The sequence below is a fragment of the Trichechus manatus genome, unplaced genomic scaffold, assembly GCF_000243295.1.
Source record: "Trichechus manatus latirostris isolate Lorelei unplaced genomic scaffold, TriManLat1.0 scaffold00072, whole genome shotgun sequence".
Lineage (NCBI taxonomy): Eukaryota > Metazoa > Chordata > Mammalia > Sirenia > Trichechidae > Trichechus > Trichechus manatus.
Genome location: NW_004444008.1, coordinates 5,232,871 through 5,247,185, shown reverse-complemented (window position 1 = coordinate 5,247,185; position 14,315 = coordinate 5,232,871).

Sequence of the window (14,315 nt, the reverse complement as noted above, 5' to 3'; positions counted from 1 at the left end):
AGGAAGGGAGGGAGGGAGGGAGGGAGGGAGGGAGGGAGAAATCGGTAGGTATTTGGAGACATAAACTCTGAAGGAGCAAGACCAAACAACCTAAGAGAGAAGCAACGTGCAGTCTTCTAAACACCATTGATTTCAGACCCCAGATGTGCTTCTTGCACCTCAACCTCACCTACCACGATGTGTTTCCCTTTGTCAAATGAGCATTGGTGGATGTATCCATGCATCCTGGAATGGAGGAGCTGCTCCCTTGTCACAGCTCCTGTGCCCGCAGTGCGGGGCTCCCTCCTCAGAGTGTGGCTCCAGCCCCAGGTATGTTGGGAACAGAAGGTTCTGGGGCATCTAAAGGGGCCTTTATCACAGGGTCAGGGCCCCCTTCCCAGACGGAGGCACCCAAGGAGGCCTGAGGTGAGCAGGACACACCCGAGCCTGGCAGAGGAGGGTAGTGGGGGGCAGCAGCAACAGGAGCCCATGTGGAGCGGCTGGGCTGGGGGGGAGCTGAGGAGGCCCTGCAGGCCACGCCCAGCCTGCAGGCATACAGTGGGTAACAAAACCAAACCCACTGCTGTTGAGTCGATTCCAACTCATAGCAACCCTATAGGACAGCGCAGAACTGCCCCATAGGGTTTCCAAGGAGTGGCTGGTGGATTCGAACTGCCGACCTTTTAGTTAGCAGCCAAGCTCTTAAACACTGTGCCATCAGGGCTCCATACAGCGGGTGGCCCTTCTGAATCTTCACAGAGTTTCAAAAATTGGGACATTTTAGGTAAACATCAAACTCAGAGCTTCTCTGTCCAAATCAGAAGAGCCACAGGCTCTGGGCCACCTCCCTCCAGGGCTAGGTCTCCTGGGGAAGTGTGACATGGGACCATCGTCGAGGTGGGGCGTGGGGTTTATGAGTACAGACCTGGGGCAGGGCCATCACAGAGACTGGGGAAGTCAGCCCCCAGGACAGGCAGCCCGTCTATGTCTGCGGGCACCACTTCTTCCAAAACACACCCGCAGAAGCACACAGTAGAAACTAAACAAGTGTATTCGGTGAATGAATGAAGGTCCACCCAGCAGTTTCCAGAGGTGGGGCCACATGGTTCAGGGCTCTCCTCCCCATGCCCCTTCAGTCTAGCCCTGATGTCAGGCTCGTAACCTCCCAGAGAAGTCAGGCGCCTAAATGTGATCTTCCCTGCAACACTCAGACACATGGCAGACAGAAGGGTTTAATTGGAGTCAGGTTGTGTCCAAGTCCAGAGGGACGAGGGGCACGGGAATGATGGGTGACTAGAAGGAAGCAGCTATATGATGAGCCACAGTCTTAGCTGGGTGAGAAGGGAAGTACGAATGGAGGGGAGCTGGGTAGAGAAAATGTGGCAAGATCCATGAACAGAGGCCTCGATGAGGCCAGAAAGGGCTGCAGAGGGGACCCCCAGGGGCTGAGGAGTGAGTGGCCATCAGGGGGAGGAGGCCAGAAAAGGAGATTTTAGAGGAGGTGGGGGCCCTCGGGATGGCCACAGGAGTGGGTGGCCAAAAGTGGATAGGGGAAAAGGGGGCTGCAGGCTGAGACCAGGCACTTGATGGATTATCCCCAAGAGGGCTGATGACATAAAAATGGCATCTGGCCTGCAGATGGAGGGGAGACCGTGTCTGAAAATCATTATCTTTGGGGACCAAGGGTGACGGCTTGTAGGTCTGAGGATGACAGTGGTGGGCAAGTTTGAAGGAGGAAGGAGAAGAGGGCTTCCAGAAGTGGCTAGGGGAGCAAGGAGAGCCCCTACGCCACTTGGGACCAGAGTGTCATGGATTGAATTATGTCCCCAAAAAGATATGTTGAGGTGCTAGCCCCTGTCCCTGTGAATGTGACCTTATTTGGAAATACAGTCTTTCTTTACAGATGTGACCAGTTAAGTTTGTAGGGTCATACCCGAGTAGGTATAGAGTCGCTATGAGTCAGGAGGGATTAGGACCCACCCTACTCAGGTATGACTTCATAAATTTAACTGATCACTGAGTGATGTCTTATAAAGGGGAGAACAGACACAGAGACAGAGTCACACACAGGGGGAAGACGCCATGTGAAGATGCATCTACAAGCCAAGGAACGCCAAGAGTCACCCAGGGCTAGAGAAGCTGGGAGAGACAAGGAGGGATCTTCCCCTAGAGGGCACAGAGAGCAACTCCTTGAATTCAGAGTCCTAGTCTCCAGAACATCAGAGCCCTGGCGGTGCAGTAGTTAAGAGCTTGGCTGCTAACCAAAAGGTCAACAGTTCAAATCCACCAGCAGCTCCTTGGAAACCCTATGGGGCAGTTCTACGCTGTCCTATAGGGTCGCTATGAGTCAGGATCAACTCAACGGCAACAGGTAACAGACAGTCTCTAGAAGTGTGAGACAATAAATTCCTGTCCTTTAAAGCTTCCCACTGTGTGGTTTTTATGTCACTTCAGCCCCAGGAGACTGATACAGAGAGGGGGAGACAGAACAGCCTCAGAGGACAGACAATTTCTGCAAAAGGCTCTTTCAGGGAAGAGCTTAGGAAAGGGCAACGTTTTCTGTTCACAGGTCTTTAGCATTTCTTACGAAGAAAGATGTCAATGAGAGATGGACTCTGCTCTTCGGGCGCTGAAATACCAACACCCTAGATGTGAATACAAAATAGCGACAGAGACAGCCTCCCAGGCTTCCATTGCTGAGCAATCCCAAAACAGGTGCACACTGCATCACCACATCCTTCCAAGCCTCACGGGGCGGGTCCTCCTGTCACCTTTATAGATGCAGGAGCTGCCTCAGACGGGTGGACTGTTCCACTCCATAGGACATCCCTGGGTCCCCACCGTACGATGAGAACTGGGGAGAGAGGTGAGAAGCAGAGCTCCTCTGTGGGAGACCCCTGCCTATGGCTTTTCTCTCTGCTGAGCCACCTGCTGCTTCTGGCTGGCTGCCAGTGAGAGGGTGGCCCTTGTTGCTAGAAGCCGCAGCCTCAGCCCAGCCACAGCAACAGCAGGGCCTCCTGATGCCGGGGAGATGGAGGGCAGAGTTCCTCACATGCCCTCCTTCTTGCCTCTATGGTCCCCTGGAGGGCACTTGCCAATGCATTGCCATTCTAGAAAGGGTCTTCTCATGCACGAATGGACACTGCAGGCTGTGTTAGCTGAGACTCCACCTCTCTCAGGGAGCCAAGATGCTCCCAGCTCCAGAGGGTAAGTGGCCCCAGGTTGGGGAGACTGTCAGGTAACCCCCTGTATAGCTTTTCTGTGGCTGCTGTGACAAATGACCACACATTTCATGACTTAACATACATTTATTACCTACGGCTCTGTAGGTTAGAAGTCTGGAACAGGTCTCACTGGGCTAAAATCAAGCTGTCAGCAGGACTTCGTTCTTTTATGGAGGCTCTAAGGGGAATGCATTCTTTTGTCTTTTCCAGCTTCAAGAGGCCACCCACATTCCTTGACTTGTGGTCCCTCCTCCATCTTCAAAGTCAGCAACGCTGTATCTCTTTGTGCATTCTTTTTGACTCACATCTACCCCTCGGGCTCTCTCTTCTGCCTCCTTCTTCCACTCTTAAGAATCCTTGTGATTACACTGGGCTCATCCAGATAAACAAAGACACCCTCTCTATTTTAGGTCATCTGAAGTCTACCTTAATCCCATCTGCAACCTTAATTCCCTTTTGCCACTTCACAAACGATGTGGGTATCTTTGGGGAGCCATTATTCTGCCTGCCATGCCTCAAATGGAAGTTCTGATCTCCTCTGCTGTTGTTGTTACCTGACATTGAGTTGGTCCCAACTCATGGTGACCCCATGCACAGTGGAACAAAATGCTACCCAGTCCTGTGCCATTCCCATCATTGGTTACCGATCAGACTGTTGTTATCCATACAGTTTTCATTGGCTGATTTGCAGAAGTAGATTTCCAGGCCTTTCTTCCTAGTCTGTGTTAGTCTGAAAGCTTCACTTAAACCTGTTTAGTGTCACAGCAACACACAAGTCTCCAATGACAGATGGGTAGTGACTGTGCATGAGATGCATTGGCCGGTAATCAAACCCAGGTCTTCTGCATGGAAGGCGAGAATTCTACCACTGAGCTGCCACTACTCCCTGGATGCGCTCTTCTAGGTTTACATTATTCAGTTTGGCTCCTGCCATGGCAGGGAAAAGAGGGGCTTCCCTGGCATCTCCCTTAGGCTAAAGGCACCAATTCAGAGTCCTTCCTGCAACCATTGCACATTGTTGTTAGGTGCTGTCCAGTCGATTTCACCTCAGAGCAACCCCATGTGACAGAGTAGAACTGCCTCAAAGGGTTTCCTGGGCTGCAGTGGCTCTGTGGGGTTGATGTCCCACAGGGTGGTAACTCATGATGTCAACCGCCACCATGGACCTCCTCCCATACCAAACCATACAGAATCCTTAGTAATTTTTTGTACTAATGTTACTAATAAATCGTAATTCCCATATATCACTCCTTCTTTTCCTTCAATTAATACCTCATTCTCAGGAAAGTTATTGATATAGATTCACAAAATACTAATCACCACAATACTGTAGCTAAAACACCAGAAAATTTCACAAAATCAGTGACTGTAAAAACGCTGCAGCAACAAAAACAACAGGGCGTGCCTGCAGCACATGCAGATGAAACCATATGATTCGAAGCGTCACTGTCATTGGTAATAACAACAGCTCTGACCAGAGGGCATTAGAAGGTTCCAAAAGTAAATTAGCATAGAGTTTTAGCCTTGTAGGCGTATTGATACATGTAAGCTGGACTTTCAAAAAATATTTTTGTTGTTATAACTACAAGGATTTTTTTATTAAAAAAATATTAAATTTCTGCTGAAACACTGCACAAAAATTTTATAGTCAGTCATTTTGGTGTCACCTCCTCTGACAGTGTTACCTGGTGTCGTCTGCCCCCCTCATATTGCCCCTAGTGACACCAGTGCTAGGCTGTAATCTTTATGGGAGCAGGTAGCCAGGTCTTTCTCTCATAGAGCTGTTGGGTGGGTTGGAACCGCCAACCTTTCAGTTAGCAGCTAAGCACTTAACCATTGTGCTACCAGAGCTCCAACCATTGCACAACTTTGTGCAAAAGCTGGCACCAACAAGGAGCGAGAGTCCTATCAACACAATTGCCAAAGAGTCCGCAATTCTAAAATTCAGCAGAGATTGGAGAGTTCCTGCCGTTGGTGGACTCAGGGTGACTCCCGCCCCCACCAGGGGAATGAGAACTCCCCAGGCTCAGTCTGGCATGCGCACCCAGGTAGGGGACTGCAGCGAAGCGGGGACCAGGAGAAGAGGGAGCTGGGGCAGAACAGACCCCAGGCAGAAGCAAGGTGAAGACACAGCCCCGGCCATCCTGCTGAAGGGTTTAACTGGGGGAGGAGGAAAACGGTTGACCCCCCACTGCATTTCATCAAGAGCCATTCAGAACCATTGCTTAGAGGTGAGCTAATAGTCTAATAAGTTGTACCTCATTTATTCCATTCTCAACAAAACCTCTTCTTTTCATTAGAAAAGTCCCAGAAAAGGGGAAGACCAAAAATCAATACATATTAAGCACCAATTAATGGGTCAGACATCACTCGGGGCATGGCTAAGACTGCAGACTTGGGTCCCAAGAACCAACTGGTAACTGGATTTAACCTTCCAGCACCCCGTCCTCACAGTTTCAGTCCTCTTACCTCCCCGCTTCTCAACCAAGGGCCATGGGTGCGCCAGAGGGTAAAAAGACAACAGGATAAAAAGGAAATCTTCACTGACCAACAGTTTTTCTCAATGTTAAATAATTTTTAACATTTTTTTATTAAAACAAATACAGACTTACTAGGCTATAGAATGGAGTGTTTACATATTTTTAAAATAAGACAGGAATTTTTTTTAAATCTATTAAGGCAGACATCTTATTCCTACCTCCAGACTATACTGACCCTGAGTTGTTCTCCACTGACATAATGAGATACTTGGGTGGACAGATGGAAGATCACTGCTACAGATAGTAGCAGCTCATGCCAACACTGCCAAGTTGTGATGGGCATGTTGAGATTCTGGTCCAATATCTTGGCCCTCTTCTTCCTTCCAGACTCTTACACCAATAAAATTAGAAACATCTACAGAACCAGACTCAGGTTGTTTATAATGATGTTTAACTTCCCCTCAGAGTATACTATTCACTCTTAGAAGAAATACAACTAGAATGCTCCTTAGAAGTGAGGATGGCAAGTCTTCATCTTACTTAATTTGGACACATCATCAGGAAAGACCAATCACTAGAAAAGGACATCATGGTTGCTCAAGCAGAGGATCAGCAAAAACGAGGGAAACCCTTAGTGAGATGTACTGACAAAGAGCCACAATAATGGACTCAAACACATCAATGATCATGAAGGTGGTGCAGGACTGGGCAACATTTCATTCTGTAATATACTGTGTCACCATGAGTCAGAGCCAACTCGACAGCAACTAACAGCAACAGATACCCCAACAACAGAGTATAGTCCAGTGTTTAAGCTTGAGGACATCCCAGGCCAGCTCTAGAAGTCTTCTTCAATGACATTTGGGTTGGGCTCAGCAGGGAGATTCTTCTGGTTGGCTGGGGGCTAGCTGGTCCAGGATGGTCTCAGCTGGATGTCTCCTTTGACTCCATGTGGTCTCTCATCCTCCAGCAGCCTAGCCCTGAATTGTTTACAATGAGCCTGGGCGAGATTCTCTCAGAGGCAGTGGAAGCATGTATGGCCTATGGAGGATAAGACTTGGGACTGACACATTCTATTGCTCAACACAAGTCACAGGAGTGGGGAAATAGGCTCTACCTCCTGATGGAAGAACTTCAAAGTCACATTGCAGAGAGGGAGGTGAATAATAGCAGCATTTTTGCAACAGAGAGTTTTCTTTTCTTCTGTGTGTCAATACAGAGCATCTAGGCAAAGCTTTCTCATAATGGTTCCCAAGGAAGCATAGATGAAGGCTTCTCAGATATATGCATGTATGTGTTTGCAGTCTGGGCGCATGTGTGTGTCCATCTGTGAGAACGAAGCACCATAACTCATATTTCATTAGTTGGACATTCCATCTATATATTTTATCCCTGTCGCCACCACCAAAATCATCTACGCTCTGTTTCCTTTGCTAGCAGCTTCCTTTCTCCTTCCTTTTTTATTTTTTTAATTATAAATATATAGGCAACAAAATATTTGCCATTTCAACAATCTTCACAGTGATACAGTAATGTTCAGTGACATTATGTTCATCATGTGGTTCAACCATCACCTTCAACCATTCCCAGATTTTTCCATCACCCTTAACAGAAGTTCAGTGTCCCCTAAGCAGTCCACTTACCTGATACTCCTGCTTTATCCAGCTAGGAAAACAGAGCCCACACCAGGCACTTCAATAGACTCGTTGCCATCGAGTCGATTCCAACTCATAACAACCCTGTGGGACAGAGTAGAACTGCCCCATAGGGTTTCCAAGAGGCAGCTAGTAGATTTAAACTGCTGACCTTTTGGTTAGCAGCTGAGCTCTCAACCACTGTGCCACCAGATCAATAGAGGGAATTTAATATGGAAAACTGGTTACAAAGATGTTAGAAGAGATGAAAAACCAAACGATGAGGCAACGCAAGGGTTGGCAAGAGCAGGAAGCTGTTCCCACTCCCAGGGCTGAAGGGGTCCCTGGAAGAGGTGGGTGTTAGCAGAGCCCAGAAGTCAGAGCCCTTCTGCAGGAGCTGGGTCCTCAGTGGGGGCTGCCTGGTGGAAGCCAAGACCACAGAGAACACCCAGCCCAGCCAGAGATACCTCCTGGTGCAGGCAAGCAGGGAAAGCGAGTCCCTCTGACACCTGCACTCCGGTCCCCTGCAATGCCTCTGGGACCATTAAGGTTGTGTGTCAACTTGCCTGGGCCACGAATCTCAGTGGTTTGGCATTTATGATGTAGCGTGGCAGTCACATGATGATGTAATCACTTCCATAATGAGATTTGATATAATGTGATCACCTCCATAATGGGATCTGCTGTGAGTCGCCAGCCAGTTGAAAGGGAGTTTCCGTGGGTGTGTGGCCTGCATCCAATATAGGTGGACTTTCTAGCAAGGCTTGTGGGCTTTTGCTTACTCTGGATCCTGCAGCTGGCTCCTGTTCCTCTGACCTCCGGTTCTTGGGACTTCAGCTAGCAGCTTACATGCAGTCATACCTGCCGATCTTGGGATTCATCAGTCTTCACAGCCTGTGAGCCAGAGCCCTGCTGTCTGACCTGCCAATCTTGGATTCACTAGTCCCTTTAGCTATATGAATCAGGAGAAGCCTCCAGCCTGACCCAGGGACTTGGGACATTCCAGCCTCTACAACAACGTGAGCCAATTCCTTGATATAAATCTTTCTATATATATATTTAAATGCTTTACTGGTTTTGCTTCTCTAGAGAACCCACCCTAAGACAGCCTCCCATAGGCCAACCCGAGCAAGCGGAAGCCGGGTGTGTCATGGTGACGAACAACCTCGGTGGCTGACAACCAACAACCAACAGCCTTTCTATCAAGGCTGTTCCTCGCTCACACAGGTGACCGTGGGTTGGCTGCAGCTCAGATGCACGTCCCCCACCATTCCAGGGTCCAGATGGAGATCAGGCTCTGAGTAGGACACACTGCACTCATGGCAGAGAATGCGGGATGCTGTTGTTAGTTGTTAGTTGCTGTGGAGTCAACGCAACTCATGGCAATCCCATGTGTGTTGCAGAGCTGCTCCATAGGGTGTTTGAACCTTAGGCTGTGAACTTTCGGAAGCAGATGGCCAGTTCTGTCTGCTAAGGCACCTCTGGGTGGGTTTGAATCACCAACCTCTCAGCTAGTAGTCGAGCGCTTAACTGTTTGTGCCACCTAGGGACCTCTAGAGAAGGAGTGCGAGAGCTGACAGATGACCCCCATGAGGCTCTGCTTCAGTCAGGAGGGCCCGTTCCCTCTGCTCACCTTTCATTGGCCAGAGCAGGTCATATGGCCAAGGCCAGCCCCAGCAGGAGCCACTGCCTCCAGTAAGGCACATCTAGCAACAGAGACAAGAGGGTCTCTTAAAGAAAGGGCAGCTGTATGTGTTTCCTGTGGCTTCTGTAACAAAGAACCAGACTTAGGGGCTTACAACAGCACATACTTGTTATCTCACAGTTTGGAGGCCAGAAGCCCAAACTCGGTCTCATTGGGTGTCTTGTTGTTTGTTGTTAGGTGCCATCGAGTCAGTTGTGACTCATAGTGACCCCATGTACAACAGAATGAAACATTGCCCGGTCCTGCACCATCCTCACAATCATTGCTATGCTTGAGCCCACTGTTGCAACCACTGTGTCAATCCATCTCCTCGAGGAGCTTCTTCTTTTTTGGCTGACCCTCTACTTTCCCAAGCATGATGTCCTTCTCCAGGGACTGATCTCTCCTGATAATGTGTCCAAAGTATGTGAGACATAGTCTCGCCATCCTTGCTTCTAAGGAGTGTTCTGACTGTATCTTCCAAGACAGACTTTGGGTGTCTTAGCTTCCGATGACAGAAATACCACAAGTGGGTGGGTATCTTTAACAAACGGAAATTTATTTTCTCACAGTTTAGGAGGCTAGAGGTGTGAATTCAGAGCATAGGCTCTAGGGGAAGGCTCTCCCTGTCTGCTCTGGGGAAAATCCTTGTCTCTTTCAGCATCTGTCCTTCGGTTCCTTGGAGATCGCCACGTGGCATCAATCTTCCCCGTCTGTGCTTACTTTCTTCTGCGCTTAATCTGCTCCCTTTATATCTCAAAAGTGATTGGTTTAGGACCCACCCTACACTGATGTGGCCTCATTAACATAACAAAGAAAACCCTATTCTCAGGTGGGATTACATCCACAGGTATAGTGGTTAGGATTTCTAACACATAATTGGGGCACACAATTCAATCCATAACATGGGGCTAAAGTGAAGGTATTGGCAGGCCTGTCTCCTATGGGAAAATCTATTCCCTTGCTTTTTCCAGCTTCTAGAAACTTCCCACACTCCTTGGCTTGCGAACCGCCCCCCAACATATCACTCTGACCTCCTGTTCCATCATCACAGCTCCTATTTCCTCTTCTGATCTTTTGCTTCCCGCTTTCCCTTCCAAGGACCCTATGATCACATTCGGCCCACCCAGATAATCCAGGATAATATCCCCTCTCAAGCTCCTTAACTTAATCATGTCCGCAGAGTCCCTTTGCAGGTTCTGGGGATTAGGATGCAGACATCCTGTTGCTGCTGTTAGGTGCCATCAAGTCAATTCTGACTCATAGTGACCCTACGTACGACAGAACGAAACACCGCCCAGTCCTGCTCCATCCTCACAATCGTTGTTATGCTTGAGCCCATTGTTGCAGCCACCTCATCAGTCCCTCTCGTTGAGGGTCTTCCTCTTTTTCGCTGACCCTCTACTTCTGCCGACCACAGCAGCAGTAACCATCTACCATCAACAGAGCCTGTGATATACAGCTTGACAGGCCAGGCCCCTGGGCCAGGGAGGAGGAGGGACAGGGTGTGTGCGGTCCAGCAGGGCCCTAAGAGACAATGGGCAGCTGTGACTGTGTCTCCTCTCACCAGGATCTGTGAAGGCGTGGTCACGGGCAAGGTTACAGTGATCCGCCTTGCTCTCCCTGGATGGCCAGCCAGGGTCCTTGAAAGTCGATGGTGGGGACCCAGGCAGCCCCCCAGAGGACACACGTGTGCTCCCAGACAGAGAAGACATGGTGGTTTGCCCCAGCCTGGCAAGTGATGTGGCCAGCTTGGACCAGCACGGACAGTGCTCAGGGATACCGCCTCTGCCCAGTTTGGGGAATCTTCATTACTATTCAGGAGGATTGAGAAAGAGATAAGTATGCACGTGTGCTTGGTGTGCATAAAACTTCTGGAAGGACACTTTTGGCAGTGGTTCGCCTCACAGATGTGCCGGAGGGCCGATGTTCAACAAGGCGATGTTAAATCAATCTAGGGGTGTTCAAGTGCTGTTTGCGGGGGTGTCACTTGGTGCCACCTCTTTGGGTAGCAATGTGGCCAAAATTATCCAAATTTAAGTACATGTGCTCTTTGATCTAGGAATTTGTTAGCAAGGTCATACCAGAACAGGGTGGGCCCTGATCCAGGCAGGGAAATGGGGAAGACACCACGTGAGGATCTGTCTACAAGCAAAGGAACACGAAGGATTGCTGGCAGAAACCAGAAGGCGGGAGAGAGGTGTGGAATCGACACAGCTCATGCCCTGATTTGGACTTCTAGCCTCCAGAACTGCGAGAAAACACATTTCTGTTCTTTAAAGCCACCCGCTCTCTAGGCCACTAAGCCAGAGAATTTCTGGTTTGCCTGAAGGCCTTTTGTCATTAACAGCGAGTAACTCTGAGGCCTGGGATCTGCTCTGTACTGCCTGAATTCTTCACGGAAGGGAACAAGCACAGGAAATAACAGACTTGGCTGTGCTATCTGTTCTCGCTGGCTGTATAGAATAACATTTGTACAAACAGAAGACTATTTAAGCGTAACAGGAGCAGCAATAAAAAACAGGCCCAGATCAATACCATCTATGTGCTGCAATAATGAGAAGGCTGCTGCGCTCTGTGCTGAGTAGGATTTCTGGTCTGTGCACCGTGGACAGTTAATAAATGGTTATTAATAACAGTAATGAAAATGGCGCCACTTGCTCCCGCAATGCAATCAGGTTCACAGCGGGACCCGGTGCACATCTGGGGACTAATGTTAGATTTTCACTCACATCTCAGACTTTACTCAGTCAGGCCAGCAGCGCACATAAGAGGCCCCTCCTGTGTTTTGCTGGCGCCTTAGCTTCATAACTCAAACCCACCAAGGCTCCCAGTTGCTTCTTTTGATTAAATCAGTTGACAACTGTGTTAACATCCCTTTGGGATGTGGCGTCCCAGCCTGCATGTGCTCACAGATTAATGCATGCTGGGACAATTCAGGCCACCTGGAGGGCACCTCGAAATAGGAGCATCTACTGAAAGGTTGGCAGCTCGAATCCACCCAGCAGTGCTGCGTAAGGAAGGCCTGAAGATCTACTTCCACTGGATCACAGCCATTGGAAACCCTATGGAGCACAGTTCTACTCTGACACACATGGGGTCAGTATGAGTCAGAATTGACTCGATGGCCACGGGTTTGGGTTTGGTTTCCGCTAACATAGGGCCGTCTGAAAGGGTTGACTGGCTGACAGATGAAGAGCGTGATCATGAGCATGTCTCAAACCCAACCCCTGTGCGGATGGTGACCGAGAAACGTGCAAGAAAAGAGCTGCAGGCATTTTCAAGCGGAGTGGTGGGGTGAGGGGTGGGGTGGGGGTTGGGAGGATAAAGGAGGGGCAGAGGAGAGTTAATGAGGCAGGGGGGCTGCAGAGGCTGAAACTGTCTGCATCCACCGCCTCCCCACACCTTGAGAAGGTAAAGGGCGTGGGGAACAGGAAGGAAGGTAGGAAAAGATGACTGCATGGTGGAAAGACAGTAGGTGAGGATCCGTCTACAAACCAAGCTACGCCTGCGGCTGCCAGAGCTGGAAGAGACAAGGAAGAGTCCTCCCCTAGAACAGAGAGAGAGCTTGGCCCTGCCAATGCCCTGAATTCAGATTCCCAGCCTCCAAAACTGTGAGACAATAAATTCCTATTCTTTTAAAGCCACCCACTTGTGGCATTTGTGTTACAGTAGCACTAAGGGAGAACACTTAATTGTGCCCATGCAGAACGTGTGCATAGACCAAGAGGCAGTCGTTCAAACAAAACAAGGGGATCCTGCATGGTTTAAAGTCAAGAAAGGTGTGTGCAGGGTTGTATCCCTTCACCATATCTATTCAATCTGTCTGCTGAGCAAATAACCCAAGAAGCTGGACTCTATGAAGAAGAATGTGGCATCAGGATTGGAGGAAGACTCATTAACAACCTTTGATATGCAGATGACACAACCTTGCTTGCTGTAAGTGAAGGGGACTTGAAGCACCTACTGATAAGGATCAAAGACCACGATCTTCAGTATGGGTCGCACCTGGACATAAAGAAAACAAAAATCCTCACAACCGGCACAAAAAGCACTTCATGATAAACAGAGAAAAGATTGACGTCGTTGTCAAGGGTTTTATCTTACCTGCATCCACAATCAACGCCCACAGAAGCAGCTGTCAAGAAATCAAACGATACATTGCACAAAGGTGTGTGTCAGGGTTGGAGGGCATTATGCTGTGAAATAAGTCAGTTGCACAAGGACAAATATTGTATAAGACCACTATTACAAGAACTCAAGAAAAGCTTTAAACACAGAAAAAAGCATTCTTTGACGGTTACAAGGGGCCGGAGGGAGGAGGAGGGGAAATCATTAACTAGATATAACTAGACAAGTGCCAACATCGAGAAGAGAAGGACAGCGCACAACACAGGGGAAGTCAGCACACGTGGACCAAAGCAAAAGCACAGACGTTTCCTAGATACATCCAAACACTTGGAGGGACCAAGGGGCTGGGGCTGGAGCCTGGAGACCATCATCTCAGAGGACATTTACGTCAATTGGCATAACATAGCTAATAAAGAAAATGTTCTACATCCCACTTCATTGAGTAGCATCTGGGGGTCTTAAAAGCTTTCAAGTGGCCACCTAAGATACATCTATTGGTCCCATCCCCCTTGGAGCAAAAGAGAATGAAGAAAACCAAAGACACAAAGAAAACATTAGCCCAGAGGACTAAAGGACCACGTGAACCAGAGATTCCCCCGGCTGAGACCAGGAGAACAAGATGGCGCCCGGCTACCACCAACGACTGCCCTGAGAGGGAACACAGCAAAGAGTCCCAGACAGCAGGAGAAAAACGTAGAACAGAACTCAAATTCACATAAAAAGACCAGACTTAATGGTCTGACAGAGACTCAAGGAACCCCCAAAACCACGGCCCCCAGATGCACTGTTAAGCCAGAACTGAAACCATTCCCAAAGCCCACTCTTCAGATAAAAGATTAATTAGACAGGCCTATAAAACAAAAAATAACACACGTGAGGAACGTGCTTCTTAGTTCAATCAAATATACGAGACCAAATGGGTTGCTCCTGTCCAAAAGCAGGACAAGAAGTCAGGAAGGGACGTGAACTGGATGAATGGACACAGGGAACCCTGGGTGGAAAGGGGGAGCACACTGTCACATTGTGGGGGTTGCAACCAATGTCACAAAACAATATGTGTATACATTTTTTGAATGAGAAATTAACTTTAGCTGTAAACTTTCACCTAAAGCACAATTTAAAAAAGAAAGAAATCAAATGATGTATTACATTGGGCAAAGCTGCTGCAAAAGACCTCTTCAAA